Source organism: Pteropus alecto, unplaced genomic scaffold (assembly GCF_000325575.1).
Source record: "Pteropus alecto unplaced genomic scaffold, ASM32557v1 scaffold5, whole genome shotgun sequence".
Lineage (NCBI taxonomy): Eukaryota > Metazoa > Chordata > Mammalia > Chiroptera > Pteropodidae > Pteropus > Pteropus alecto.
Genome location: NW_006441953.1, coordinates 18,528,884 through 18,544,683, shown reverse-complemented (window position 1 = coordinate 18,544,683; position 15,800 = coordinate 18,528,884).

Genomic DNA, 15,800 nt, shown 5'->3' with positions numbered 1-15,800 from the left:
CCCTACTTTTTGTTTTTGGATGACATCTTGTAGTGATGTAATACCTGGAGATGTGACAGTCTTCTTGAGACTATCAGGGTACAAACCTGAAGATGAAGTTAAATACTCTAACACTCTAAAGATGGTGAAAAGAAAAAGTGGTCCTTAATGACATCCTTGAACTTCTTATTTAACTAACCCTGGAATCTGTCTACCTCAGGACTTAAAACAGTGCCTGGTATATATTAGGCACTTAACAAATATCTACTGAACGGATAAATTAATGATTTTAACTTTTCAAAATTTGTCATCATAGAAAATAAAAGATATATTTATCAAAGCTAAATCTTCATCTACTCTATGACCCAGCAATTCCACTCCTAGGTATATATGCAAAAGAAGTGAGTGTTATGTGTCCACCGTAGACATATGGAAAAGCTTTCATAATATCTCCAAACTGTCCATAAATGGGAGAATGGATAAATGTTGGAATATTCATATGTCGTAATACTATACAACAATATAAAAAACCAAACTGTTAATACCCACAATAGCATAGATGAATCTCACAGACATAATGTTGAGCAGAAAACACAATGTACATAAGACTACATACTATTCGATTCCATTAAATAAAGTTCAAGAACAAGAAAAATTAATTCATGGCGATAGAAGTCAGTGGTTACCTCTGGAAAGGAAAGATGATTACTGCGGGGGAGGGAGCATGGAGGAATCTTCTGGGGTGATGTGACCCAGGAATGATCTCCTGGAGTGTGGATTTTTCTATAGAAATTGCCTCAATAGGACAGAAAAGAATATATACAAAGATAGTCATTGCAGAATTTATAATAGCGAAAAACTGGAAACAACCTAATTATTCAACAGCATATAACTAAGCAAATTGTAATATACATATTCAAAAGAATATTATACAGCCATTAAAAATATGCTGAAGAAAGTTGATGATATAATGTTCAATGGGGTAAAATGAAATTAAAATTGCAAATATTTTAAGACTAAGACCATGAAAAACAAAAACAAAAAATTCAAACTTATGCCTATAGAAAGAAAAAGCCTGAAAATGTTCGCATGTAAAGATCATCATCAGTGTCTGTCTCTGAAGAATGTGATTTGGCAAAATGGATGTAGGAGTTGAGGGTATGAGGGGTTAGAGAGAGGACAGAGTCTTTCATATTTTGCTTTATAAACTCTATATTTGATTTTTTACAATGGATATGCATAATTTCATGATAAAAATTTATTAAAAACAACTGGAAAAAATTTATAAAATGTCAACAATGCTTGTCTTTAGATAATGGGATTTGGGAGACTTTTTAATGTCTTCTTTCACTTTTCTATGCTTTCTAAGATTCCTATGATGAGCACGTTTCTTTATATCTGAAAAAAAAAAAACTTACTTCAATGAAGCATTTGAAAGCACTTCGTAATCTGTGAAGTGCTTCAATTATAAAAGTGATTTTATCACTACTGTGAAACATATTATATGCTGGCAATGCCATTTGTAAGGGCAGAGGGCAGATCCTCTATCCAGCGACCCAAGCTCTCAAGTTTTGCCAGACCTGCCACCTTTGGAAGGTGGAAGGAAAGCTGAGTAAACTACCAACTGCCCACCCAAAACCACTGTAGTGCTTAAGAGTTTTTCTGGCAAAACCGCAGACGTTAGATTAAAAAAGCATTTCTTTGGGCTGCTGCTCCTTAGCCCAGGCTGCACATTAGAATCACCTGGGGGGAGTTTTTGTAATGCCCTAGCCCCAGAGATTAGAATTTAATGCTTGGAGAAAAGCCCAGGCAAGTGTATTTTTAAGACATTCCCCAGTTAATGCTAATAACCAGGGTGGCGAATGATGCCTTTGAGTGACACCATGGATAAATTCTTTATGTCAAGTGCAGGGAAAAAGTCTAAAACTCCTCTGGGGAAGTTTAACTTTCTAAACAAAAAAGAAAAAAAAACCCCAAAAAACAAAAAACAAACAAACAAAAAAATCCCGCTATATTCCTCTAACCAACCTGAGTTTTGTTCTTTTTTTTTTTTTAAGTAAGATTTTAATCACCACTTCTGTATTTACAGTTTACATAGAGCACTCATGGAGATAATCTCATTTGATGATCTCATTGAATTGTGATAATGAGTATGTAAACTGCAAAGAGATGTTACTGCCTAGATACCTCTGAGAGGTAAGTAAGCAGAAACTATTATTTACATTTTGCCCAGAAGGGAACTGAGAGGAAAGAGTTCAGAAGTTTCCCAAGGTCAAATAAGGGCAAGCTTGAACCCAGCTACACCTTCTCCCAACTATAACATGCTTGTTTCGAGAACTGGTTTATGTCTTTGAGTCACCAATGATATTACACTAAGACAAGGGATTTGGGAAAAAACCTTGCTTGCCTCTTTTCCCATTGCATCTTCAGAACCTAGAAAGCAAAGTGAACATATTTTGCGTACATGTTAGGAATGGAATTGTGCCATCCAATAATTCTGCCGAGGACAGACCTGAACACAAAAGTAAGTGGATATTTAATGAAAAAATGAATGACTTTTTCCTCCAAGATAACATTACCTCCATTTGCCTTAGTCTTTTCGGGCTGCTATAATAAAATACCATAGACTGAATGGATTGTAAACAACAAGCATTTATTTCTCGCAGTTCTAGAGGCTGGGAAGTTCAAGATCAAGGTGCCTACAGATTCAATGTCTGGCGAAGGCTCGCTTCCTGTTTCACAGGCAGCAGTCTTCTCGATGTAACCTCACATGGCAGAAGGGAGGAAGAATCTCACTGGAGTCTCATTTATAAGGGCAATAATTCCATTTATGAGGGCTCCACCCTCATGACTTAATCACTTCCCGAAGGACTCACCTCCTAATATTGTCACATTGACGGTTAGGATTTAACATATGAATTTTGAGAGAACACAAACATTTAGTCTATAGCACCATTTTACAGAGGAGGTAACTGAGACTCCAAGAGAAAAGATACATGCCTGAGGTAATGGAACTTGTAAGAGACAGAACTGGAAGGAAAGAGAACTCAGGACAGCCAACCTTATATTCTTACCCACCATACTAATTTACAAACTGGTTGTAGTCTTTAAAGACCAAGTCCTAAGGACAACAGCCTTAGAGATAATTTATGTGGCAATTCTTCTGTAGCTATTATACACAGAAATTATAAGAGGAATATTGGAAAGGAGTTGGCAGTAGTGATTTGCTATTATAGTGTTGTATTGAAAACAATTTATTTACTTAAGATTTACTTCTAAAATCCTTAGTCTGACTAATGACAGCCTTCTGGAATGATTTAAAAAAAAAAAAAACAAAATGATTTTGCTTCCTGAAAAATTCATACAATCTAGTATATGACAGATTATCATAGTCATATATTTAGATCCACAATTACTAAATTCAAATAAAAGAGCTGGGGAGAAGATATCATACATTCTCTTAATCAGGAAGGAAAAAGACCTCTCTAATCAGTGTCTTGGAAAACCATTAAGCAAAGTCCTAAACTGAAGCTCAAATAATTGAAAAATTAAAATGATCCATCTACTCATGACAGGGAGATTGCAATCTTATAAAAATGTTGAACGCACATATGGATGGAAAGTATTGACACTGCCATTTGGTAACTGGCTAAATAACAGTCATAAATAAATAGAAGAAACAACTAAATTGAGAGCAGAAGTCAGAATTTCCCCCATCATTGTCGAGACCACAACACATTCATCCAGAATTTTGATGCTTAAATCATTAGTTATGTGGAACAGGACTGACAATGGTAAAAGTCATTATAATTCATCTACCCATTGTCTGTTCATCTATTCATCTACTCATCTATCCATCCACTAGGTTTAACCACATGAAATTGCCACTATTTAGTTACCTTTAACTTATAAGAAAGGCAACTTCATATGGTTCAAAATAAAATAATTAATACTTATTGAACATTGCTACCATGTTCAACACACTATGCAAGGTTGGGAGAGTAGGAGTTGGGTAAGAAATACTCCTCTCTGCATACTCCCAATGGGAGAAACACACGCCGACAACGATAAGAGAGGTATGAACGTACTCATTGCTGTAGGATTAGAGTGATACGTATACATAGAAAGAACATGCGACAAATTGTCAGTAGGGACGTGGTTGGTGGGACTTTATAAAATTATTTTTCCTTTTCCTTAGCCCTATTTTAAAACTTTATTCAATGAACGTGCATTATTTTTGTAATTAAAAGTCTTTTTTAAAGGGAGGGGGAGGGTAGATGGGGGAAAAATTAAAATCATTTCTTTAAAAAAATTTAAAAAATAAAATATAAAAGTATTTTTTAAATATGCAGTGCAAGTTGCAGAATTGAGGGCTATTAATAGATATGTATAAGATAAAAGATTTAAAAGTGAAAATCAATGCAGCACCCTAGATAAAAGAAGTGGAGACAATATACAAATAGACAATGGCTAGACTATATATAAAAATAAAACTTTGACCCACAACCTGCTGCAAGCAACCTGGGAAACCAACCTCTTATCTATAGTAACCAGCCCAGGAAGCCGATCTTCTATCTGTAAGGCAGGCCACTGTCTCTATCACCTATTCCAGGAAGCTAAACAATAATCTCTGAAGCAATTGGCCTAAAACAGCCAGGACTTGGTTAATAGTTGAGCTTCCCTAATTTTTGTCCACATTTCCAATTTAGGACCAACCAGAGAGAGAACCCAATATGCATCCCTGACCAATCACATAGGATGACCCACTTCTACTTAGTCCACCTCCAGCTTCCTCAGGCCAACAGCCTGTAATCAGTGTATACCCTTTGTTTCACTCTAAAACTTTCTCACTGCTCTGCCTGCCTTTGAGTCTCTGCCAAAACACAAGTAATGGTGGCTGATTCCCTTACTATAGCAAACTCTAAATAAAGACACCTCGCCTGTTCTCATTTGGTTGGTCTTCATTTATTTCCACAGAAGAGAAAGAGAAATGAACTCAAGAATGAGCTTAGCACACAAAATGCAAATGACAAAGGTATATACCTTCATGAGAACTAAGTATTATAGCAACTCTCCGTGTCCCGCTAACCACAAGGACTAGCTGGGTTCTGCTTAACCTTAGGAAATGAAGTTATTTTATCTCTTTCAATTTCCTTACTTTACCCACTTCCAGCATATTTTACCTCCCAGCCCTTTAACCTTAAAAAGACTGGAGCCACCATATGCCTTTGTTTTGGTTTGACCTTTGAAGGCTGAGTCAGAATTAGGAAGACCTAGGAACCAGTTTTAATCACTAGAGTGTCAACTCCATGAAGGAAGGGTGCACGTCTGTTCAGATCCTTTCCAAGTGCCCAGTTGAATGATTAAAATAAACACATAGATACATTCAGGGCATAAGCACCATGTGGTACCTAAAAGATGACAACTCAAATGACTAGATCATATCAAAAATCTATCTTGCTTCCCTGAAGTTCCTGAACCCAGGAACAGTCAGAGAAAACCTATGGTCCAACACACCAAATGTGGCCTAAATAGACTAGCCACACAGGAGCCAAAGTGAGGTCATCACTTTTTAGTAATTTGTCCTATGATGCTCAGTACTTAGTTGGATACAGCTGCATTTCTAAACTCCATCTTTTTCTCGTGCTCACTGGATAGTAAACATGAATCGCTATTAATAATAATTTTCCGCTGCACGTCCAGAACAATCCATCCAGAGAAAATTGGAACTTCTTCTTTGCTGAGGTCCGGTCCCATCAATTTGATGCTCATTTTATAGAAAGGCCATTGAGCAAAATTAATGTACCCAAACAAATAGAGTTTGTCCTTGTAACTGATTCAGAGTATGACAGGAAACAAGAGGGCTGCTATAATAGCCTCCTCTGGGAAATTTATTTTCAGAACATTGAGTTATTTTCTTCTACTCTACCAGATTACATTAAAATCTTTTTTAAAAAAAGGAAGGAAGAAAAATAAAACTTAGTTGTCTGTTTTCATAGAAATCACTTTGAGATCTAACTTCATTTAAATTCACTTGTTATTGTCCAAGTCAAATACTGTTATAATCTCAGGGTTATTTTACTTCTTTCCATCACTCTTTTTTCCCCATTTTCTTTACACCACCCCTAGTATGTTTTACTCCCGGACTTTTAACGTGAAAAGGAAAATCTAGAGCCACCCTATGCCACAAATGAGGGAGCCTGAGCCTCTTTAAAATATGACTATACCTTGCCGTAAGATAACACTTTAGACTATTATTCAAAAACCCTGGTCATCTTTTATCTGCATCTTGGACAGGTCAATAATGGTACCTGTGTCACTCTTAGTGACCAGAAAAGAAAATAAATGCCTCCCCACAGTCTCTGGAATATTCTATTCTATGTGCTCTGTCTGCTTCCTGACCCCCTCCATCACGGCCAATTGGACATAAAAGCAGCCAGTTCATGGGCTAACCTGTGAAGACATGAAAACCAAGCATGAAATTGGAAAAGGCTACTATACTATATGATTCCAATTATATGACATTCTGGAAAAGGCAAAAAACAAAAACAAAAAAAACCCAACTATGCAGACAGTAAAAGGATCAGTGGTTGCCAGGGGTTAGGGAGGAAGAACGGATGAATAGATGGAGCACAGAGGGTTTTTAGGGCAGTGAAAATACTCTGTATGATACCATAATTATGGATGCGTGTCATTATACATTTGTCCAAGCCCACAGAATGTATTACACCAAGAATGAACCCTAATGTAAACTATGGACTTTTGGTGATGATGACATGTTAGTGTAGGTTCATGGATTGTAACAAATGCACCACTCTGGTGCAGGATGTTGATAGTGGGGAGGCTGTGCATGCCTGGGGACAGGGAGTATATAAGAAATCGCTGTACTTTCTAATCAATTTTGCTGTGAACCTCAAACTGCTCTAAAAAAAGGTCTATTAAAAAAACAAAAAGGCATAAAAAGCTCTATCCAAATAGGAAAGATAGTAACAAAAGAAGCCAACCAGAGCGCCTTGGTCAGAAGTTAGATTTGGAAAATGTGAAGAGAGAGTCAGTTGGGTGGCAGGAAGAGACACTTAAAATTTTTGAAGAGAAAGCGTGAGTGAACCTGTATTACTCATAAGCAGTCAGAAAGGCATGAACAGACAAGGAGTCGTTGGCGGGTAGTAGCAGGAGAAGAGCAGAAGAGTTGGGGTAGAGCCGAGTCAGCAGGATGGCAGGGAATGGGTGACTGCTGGCTGCTGATGGTCAAGGAAAGAACCTAATGTCTGGTCAGGTGTCCCACAGACTCTGCAGGAGGGCAGTTCCTGTCACATGAGCTTCCTATCATCATGTGTAGTCTTAAAAAAACACAAAACTCTATTGCAGGAACCTGAATCTGCCTCTCTTTATTAGTACAAAAGAGCTGAACACACATACACACTCTCTGAAAACTAAACCTCACCACATCTGGTGGATCTTAACCTTCCTGTCCAAAGAGGAGTAGCAAAATGAAGAGAGGCCTGAGGTTACAGGCAAAAGCCTTCAGTTCTAATCCAGCACTGATACTAATCTGCATGTAAGGGGCTTATTATTCTAAACCTGTTACTTCAACCATAAAGTGGAATTGGACCAGTCCACTTGGTAACTATTGAATATCTGATATATGGCAAGTTCTGTGCTGGCTGAGGAGCAAAAACTGTGCTTAGTTCACTGCTCCTCGAGCTTATATTCTAGTTGGTAAACAGGTAAACATGTTACAGAATCGTATAATGTTAGTACTATGTTTAGTCTCTAACTCTGTTTAGTTGATTGGAGTTAATGAAGAAGGGCACCTAATCTGGTTGGAGGTCCCCAGAAACTTTCTTGGGAACATTGTGACCTGGATGAGGGGCGAGTGTGTTCTGGCTAGACAGGGGAAGAAAAGAAATAGTCTGTGTGATGGTTAGTTTAATATGCCTGCTTGGTTAGTTATAGTGCCCAGTTATTTAATCAAAAACTAATCTTGGTGTTGCTCTGAAGATATTTTGGAGACGTGGTTAACTTCGACAATCAGTTAACTTTTAAAGATGACTCCCAATAATGTGTGTAGGCCTCACCCAATCGGTTGAAGGCCATAGAGCAAAGACTAAGGTTCCCCAGAGGAGAAATTCCAGACTACTGCATCACCTTTTGCCTGAGTTTCCAGCCTACTGCCCTGCTTTACAAATTTTGAACTTATCAGCCCCCACAATTGCATGAGCCATTTCCTAAAAATAATTATTTTCTATCCTATTGGTTCTGTTTCTTTAGAGAGCCTTGACTAATACAATCCAGGCATTGAATCTCTAACAAGATTCCCTGGTAGACAATTCATATGTGTTGTCACAACTTGTAGTTTGGGAAGGTAAAAGGGTCCTGTGTGACTCCATTGGGAAAGGGCTCTTAGCAGCAAGCAGCTGGTTTCCTCTCAGCTTCATCTTATGTGCCTTTTCTCTTTGCCAATTCCGCTTTGCATCTTTTCTTTATATTCTGAGTCCTATATCTGACTATATTCTATATTCTGAGTCCCGTGGGCCCTCCTAGTGAAACATCAAACCAGGATGTGCTCGTGGGGACTTCCACATAAGTCGTCTTGGTCATATTTGGGGAGCAAATATCAGTACTACCAAAGAGAAGTTGGAGGTCGATGGCTTTCACTACAAAATTTATTTCTAGAACTCCTTTAAGCATAATTTTACCCATTCTTTCATCTGTTCATGAATTTATAAAACTTCCGTCAAGCGCGCACTGTGTTCTAGTCACTCTCCTAGGAGTTGGAAGGAGAGAGAAATACAGAGAAGAGAACATCACATCCCTCCTGCAAAGGGCTCACAGTTTCGTGGCATTTTTGAGTAGGGACATAAACTTCAGTGGGAGAGGGCTCCCTCTGAGGTCAGAGCAAGGATTTGGGGGGAACACGAGATAGAGACGTGATGATCTCTACCGAGGACAGTATTTGACAGGAATTGACATTAAACTAGGATTGTGGGCTGGGTAGATGTTGGGCAAGTCAAGAAGAGGATAAGGATATCCTGCCAAGAATGAAGACACAGAGCCATGAAATAACTGGTTCTAGATGTAGGGAGAAGTTCCAGGTGGCGGTGGCCGGAACGAGGTAAAACATAAGGTTTATGTTAGAGATTAGAGCCCAGTCTGTGGGAAGCATTACATGCCATGTACAGTTTTAGGCTTCTTTTTGTTTTTTTTTATAAGCAATAGATTAACATTAGAAGTTAGCGACAATGATTGGAATTGTGATTTAGAAAGAACCTTCTATTGGTTTCCTAAGAGAAGCTGCATAATACAATGGCTAGGAGGATGGAGCCAGACCACCTGCATTCCAGCACTAACTCTGCCACTTATATCTGGGTGATCTGAGACAAGTTACTTAACTTCTATGTGCTTTAGTTTCCTCATGTATAAAGAGAGGATAAGAACCCTGTCTCAATGGCTTGTTGTGAAGGTGAATATGCTAATAAACTCAAAGCACGTGGAATGGCATCTGGCTCTCCATAAACTGTAGCCCTCATTATTACGGCACTAAAGCAGCATTTCTTTCACATGCGTTTTATTTGCATTTAATTTTGGGGCACAGACTCTGCTTAAAGCAAGGCCCAGTATTAGTATAAGATAAGTAGATAAGTTTTGGAAATGACCGAAAAAGTGAGAATTTTTTCCTAAATATATCTGTATTCAGATCATAACATATATATGTAAATATTGAAATGGAGCAGAATACAAAGATTTAAGGGCTTATCTAGAGGATCTCTGTGTTTTCTCAAGGTAATAATAGATTCCCATGAAGCAGAAGTCCACTGCAGCTAGCTAAACAAAGCCAATATAGATTACCGAGTGGCTATTGTCAGATTTACCCAAAGGCTAGTGTTCTCTGTTTTCCATGCTTATTGGTTGCATATCAGTTGAAACATAACCTTATAAATAACTACATTTAATTAAGACTTTCGCCTAAGTCGAGTAGTTGTTTCTTTTTTCCATTGCTATAAACATCCTGTAATGCACTAAAAATCACTTTTAATGTAATTTTTTGATTAAAAAAATTCAAACAGCTCAAAAATATATACAGAAGTAGAAGCTCCAGAATTTCCAGATAGAAGAGGTTTAGAGGTTATTTGGAATATTCTTCTCCCAGATAGCATAAAAGCCATCATTATCACCCTCAATTCTGTCAATTCTCTCATTGAATGTTTGACTATTACATTAGTTTCTTGTGGCTTTCAGCATTCTTTGGCTTCCTCGCTTGTGCCCACATCATTTTATTCTGTGCCTTATCTTTACATCTGCCTCTCTATGTGTTCTCTCTTCTATCTGTCCCAAACCTCTCTCTGCCTTTCTTTTATAAGGATGCTTGTCATTGGATTTAGGACCAACCAAGATAAACTGGGATGATCTCATCTGCAAAGACCTTTCTTCCCAAATAAGATAATATTCACAGATTCTGGAGGTTTGACATGGACATATTTTTTGGAGGAACCACCATTCAACTCACCACAACTACCTGTACATAAAATAGTGCCCACCCATTCACACCACAATCATTCTGTACTCCTCACCCTATATTATTCTTTTTCATAGCATTTGTCATCATTTCACATTCCAATATTTTATTGATTACTTTTTATTGTTTGTCTCCCCCATGAGTATAGGAGATTCATGAGAACAGAGGTATGTTTACCTCACGCCCCCCAGGACTAGAATAGAACCTGACAAAATTTATTTGTTAAATTAATGAATGGAAGAGCTAGGAAAATTTCTTGGGTCCATGTTTGCTGAGTAAGCATGGTTTTCTACTTAGATTATATGTTCATTTGGGATGCCTTGGAGGGAGCAGGGTTGCTGATGGAGCCCAACCAGTCTCCATAAACCACCCCATGGTCCTGCCATTTGTATAGAGAGTAAAGCAGATCTCATGCCTATCTCAATCCCTAATCTCCTATTCCCTCTGCAAAGGCAATGGCTGTTGTCACTTTTCTGTGTATATTTTCAAAAACATTCAGTGCATGTATATGCATCTAAGATTAAGATTCATCTTCAACAGTGTTATGCAGTTGTGTATTGAGTTCATTTATTAGCGGCATCAAATATTTGTTTAAAATGTCTCTTTAAACAAAACTTCTTATCCTTTTGGGAAGGTTATGGACACAGTGAATTTCTAATTTAAATCCAAACTCTAACTCATACAGCCCAGCCTCATAAGTCCCTTAAATCTCTAATACATTTTGTCATTGACTACCCTGTGGATTTTAGATGGAGAAAGGAGGGGTGATCAGGACCTTCAGCAAAAGGGATGAACATCTTGGCATGAGATTTGTACTGAAAGGCAACACAGTGAGGCCCCGGACCACTTTTTGGACCCAAGGTTGTGCTTCCCCTCTTACCACCTTCCTTCCGCCTCCACTCTGTGCTCCGCAGAGATCTCCACTGCCGAATGTGCTCCTAGCACTCTTTAGGGCCTTTGCTCAAGCTGTCTCCTCTGCCAGGATTGCTCTTTCCTACATTCTTTACATCAACAACTCATCACTCAAGTCTCCACCTAAATGTCATCTGCCCTGTGAGGCTTTCCTTGACTTTCTATTTGTTCAGCAAAAAGCAACAGCTGGATTGTTAAAAAAAAAAAAAAAGAAAAAGAAAAAGATCAGAAATTTCAGGTGAGATTTTACATCAGCCAAGTCTCTACCTACCCCTATATTCTCTTTCTTAATCCCCTTTCCTATCTTCTCATAGAAACCTGTACTTCCTGCACATAGCTCCCAGCATTCCGTATTGTAACTGCCTATTTATTTGTAAGTTCCATCTCCATGATCTCCATGAGGGCAAGAACCTTGAGATCTTTGCTGAGTTATGTGAGTTGTTCTAGCAAATCATAGAACCCGAAAAGGTCATGGGGCCTCCAAAATTGTAGAAGTCAATCATAAATGGGGGTGGCCTGGGAACCCCCAAACTGTGGCTGGCATCTTATATGATGGCAGTGTTATGGAGGACTAATCCCTTAACTTGTGGAATCTGTGCTGACTTTGGATGGTTAGTGCCAGAAGTGAATTGTAGCATACCAGTTGCCGTTGGAATGCCTATCCTGAATCTTTCTTCAGGGTGTAAAAAATCTGAGGCTCCCAGCCTTAAAGTAGCAGCAATGCTTCATGTTTTTTCTTATTAAAAGAGCATTATTTTAAAGGTGATGGTGATACCAGACATGGTGCCTTTAGGCCCATGTTGGGATGTCTTAAATATATAGGTATTGTAGAGTGAGGCTGTGAGAATGATGAAAAGTTTCAGTTAAAAATTTTGCCTCCTCTAAACCTTGACACCTATTAAAGAATGGGCCCCCAAGGGACTATTCCATGGGAATTAAGTAAAGAAAGTATCCATGAGAAATACTAAAGGCAGTAGTGCCTTAGAATTCAAAACTGAGATGGTGACACAGGGATATATTTTAACATGTTCATGTAAACTGAAAAAAGTCTGTTTGGACTGGTTGATTTGATAATGAAGCCTGGCTTTGTCAATTAACTTTTAAGTTATATATTTTATATACATCGAATGAGCCAAATCTGTAGTTCCAAGGTTTTAAACATATATACTTAAAGCTCATGATAAGATAAAAGCATTTTAATAAATAATATTATATTGGCAAAAGGTTTGTAGAAATGTTATTTTCTTAACTCTTAGTGAAATAAGGTGTCTTGAAATAAAAGTTACAGTCCAATTTTGATAATTCGATGTCTTTTCAAAGACTTTTTGACATACTTCCCAGAAATTGAGAAAGTGAATAACTCAAACAAAGGAAGACCTAAATGAAGTACTTGATAATAGATCATAAAAAATAATTTTTTGGTGAGAGGGTACTATGTGATTTTTAGCATATATTTGAGGAGAACAAAGATTTGAGTGACATTGCTATTACAAAATGTTTTCCATATTCATATATTTATTTGGACAGATTTTCTGTGTTCATGTCTATAAAAACTTAAACTACAAATAGAACTGATGATGAATCCTGTCTTATCTAGCAATAAGTAATATTCCTCTACTAACATGTAAACTACTGAGAAAAATATAGCACCATTCATTTCCCCCAAAAGATACATTTCCAATAAAATATGTCATAGGAAGTTATATCAGACTAACCCTTTTATAGATAAAATTATAAACTTTGGACAAAATGTAAGAGTAATTGCAGTCACACACCATATAATGACATTTTGGTCAATGATGGACCACTTACATGACAGTGGTACCACTGATTATAATGGAGCTGACAAATTCCTATCATCTAGTGATGTCATAGGTGCTGTAACATTGTAGTGTAACACATTACAATTGCCTACAATATTCAGTATAGTAACATGCTCTGCAGGTTTATAGCATAGGAGCAACAGGCTATACCATATAGCTTAGGTGTGTAGTAGGCTATGTATACCATCTAAGTTTATGTAGGTACACTCTATGATGTTTGCACAGTAATGAAATTGCCTAATGAAGCATTTTTCAGAACATATCCTCTTCTATGAGTGTTGCATGACTGTATTTAAAGGCACTAGAAAGTATTCAAAAGCAGCCTAGCAGTACCTGAAAGGATGGCCACTCTTTAAAGAACTGAAATATAATGAGTGTGATTTTTGTTCATACATTTTTTTTTCATCTGAGGGCACTACTCAGTTTGCACTGTGAAAGGCAGCTGAAACTCAATGAGAAAGCTACATTATTAATGGCTTAAGGAATTAAATGTTTAGTCTGGGGCAGCTAGAAATTGAGGAGGAAAATCCTGAAAAGGAGGGAGAGAGTTCCAAAATCTACATATACACTTTGATAAAATCTTTGGTTGACTTCTGAACTCTTCATGCATGAGAGATACTCCAAAGAGCCCAGCAAAAAGCAACAGCTAAAATAAATGATCAGAAATTTCAGATAGAATTTGACTCTAATTGAGCTACCTACCTACCAGAACACATCAACACCCATCAGAGGAATATAACAGAATCTAGAGGGTCTACAATATATTATCGACGATATCCAGTATACAATAAAATTTAGCAGATATGTAAAGGAACAGGAAAGTTTGACTCATGGTCTGGAGAAAAAGTAGTCAATAGAAACTGACTCTAAGATGACTCAGATGTAAAAATTAACAGCCTTTAAACAGTTATTATACATACATTCAAGGACTTAAAAAAATGGTCATAATCAACCAATGGATGGAAAATAACAGAGATGTAGAAATTCTAAAAAAAAAAAAAAAAAGAACCAAATGGAAATTCTGGAACTGAAAAGTACAAATTTTGAAATAAAAACCCACTGGGTGGGTTTAACAGCTAATTGGAAATGGCTGAAGGGTTGACAGCTTTAAAAACAGATAAATTATTCAATCTGAAAAACAGAGATAAAAACTATTGGAAAAAAATGCGGATTATTACTGACCTTTAGGATAATATCAAAGAGTCTAACATATATGTAATAGGAATCCCAGAAAGAAAGGAAAGAGAATGGGACAGAAAAAAATATTTGAAAATATAATGGCTGAGATTTACTCAAATTTGGTGGACTACATAAATTTACAGATTCAAGGAGCCCGGCAAAACTTAAACTGGATACATAAAAAGAAATTCATACCAAGAATATTGTGATCAAATTATTGAAAACCAAAGATAAAGAGAAAATCTTAAAGGCAGTTAGAGAAAATGATATAATACAAATTAGGTGGGTGGGTGAAGGGATATGATTCAGAAACAATGATGGTTTGAGGACAACAGAATTATATTTTTAGAGTTGAACTTAGAGTGAGGAAGGGGGTTACCATCAATCCAGAATTCTATATCCAGAAAAAATATCCTATGAAAATAATGATGAAATAAAGATAATATCATATAAGTAAAAACTTAGGATTTATCATCAGCAGATCTGCATTACAAGAAATCCTTTAAAAAAATTCTTCACACAGAAGGGAAAGGATACTAGGTGGAAAGTCAAATCTATAGGAAGGACTGAGGAATCCTAGAAATTGTAAATATGTGGGTAAATATAAAAGACCGTACGTTGTTTTTAAATTTCTTTTAAAGACATGTAATTGTTTAAGGCAAAAATTATTCACTGTATTTAAACATATGTGGGTCTAATAAATATTACAATAATAACGGGATAAAAAATTACACTTTTGCAAGATTCTTACATTTGACCTTAGGTACTATAATATGAGGTCTAAGAACACTGAGATAATTTGAGGATATATACAGTGAATGACAGAGTAAGCACTAAAAATTAGTGTAAAGAGTTTTAGCAGAAGGTCAATAGAGGAATGAAGATGAAACATGAAGAGATTGATTAACTGAAAAGAAAGCAGGAAAGAGGGAACAGAGGAACAAAAAAGGGGTGAAACAAATAGAATACAAATTGCATAATGATATAAACATAAATCCAACTACATTAATGTTACATTAAATATAAATGGACTAAAAACTCCAATTAAAAAGCAGAAATTATCAGACTGGATTTTTTAGTATACATGCTGCCAAAACGAGCACCAGACTGGATTTTTTAAAAACCAACTCTAAGCTATCTACAAGATATACATACATATTAAATGTAAAGTCACAAATAGGTTGAAAGGAAAAAGATGAAAAAAGATTTACCAGGCAAGCAGGCAGCCTAAGAAAGGTGGAGTGGTTACATTAATATCAAACAATATAGACTTTAAGCCTAGAGTATTAAGAGAGATAAAGAGGGAGAGTTCACCAGGACTTTAAGCCTAGAGTATTAAGAGAGATAAAGAGGAAGGGTTCACCAGTAAAGGAAGGAAGGAAGGAAAAAGG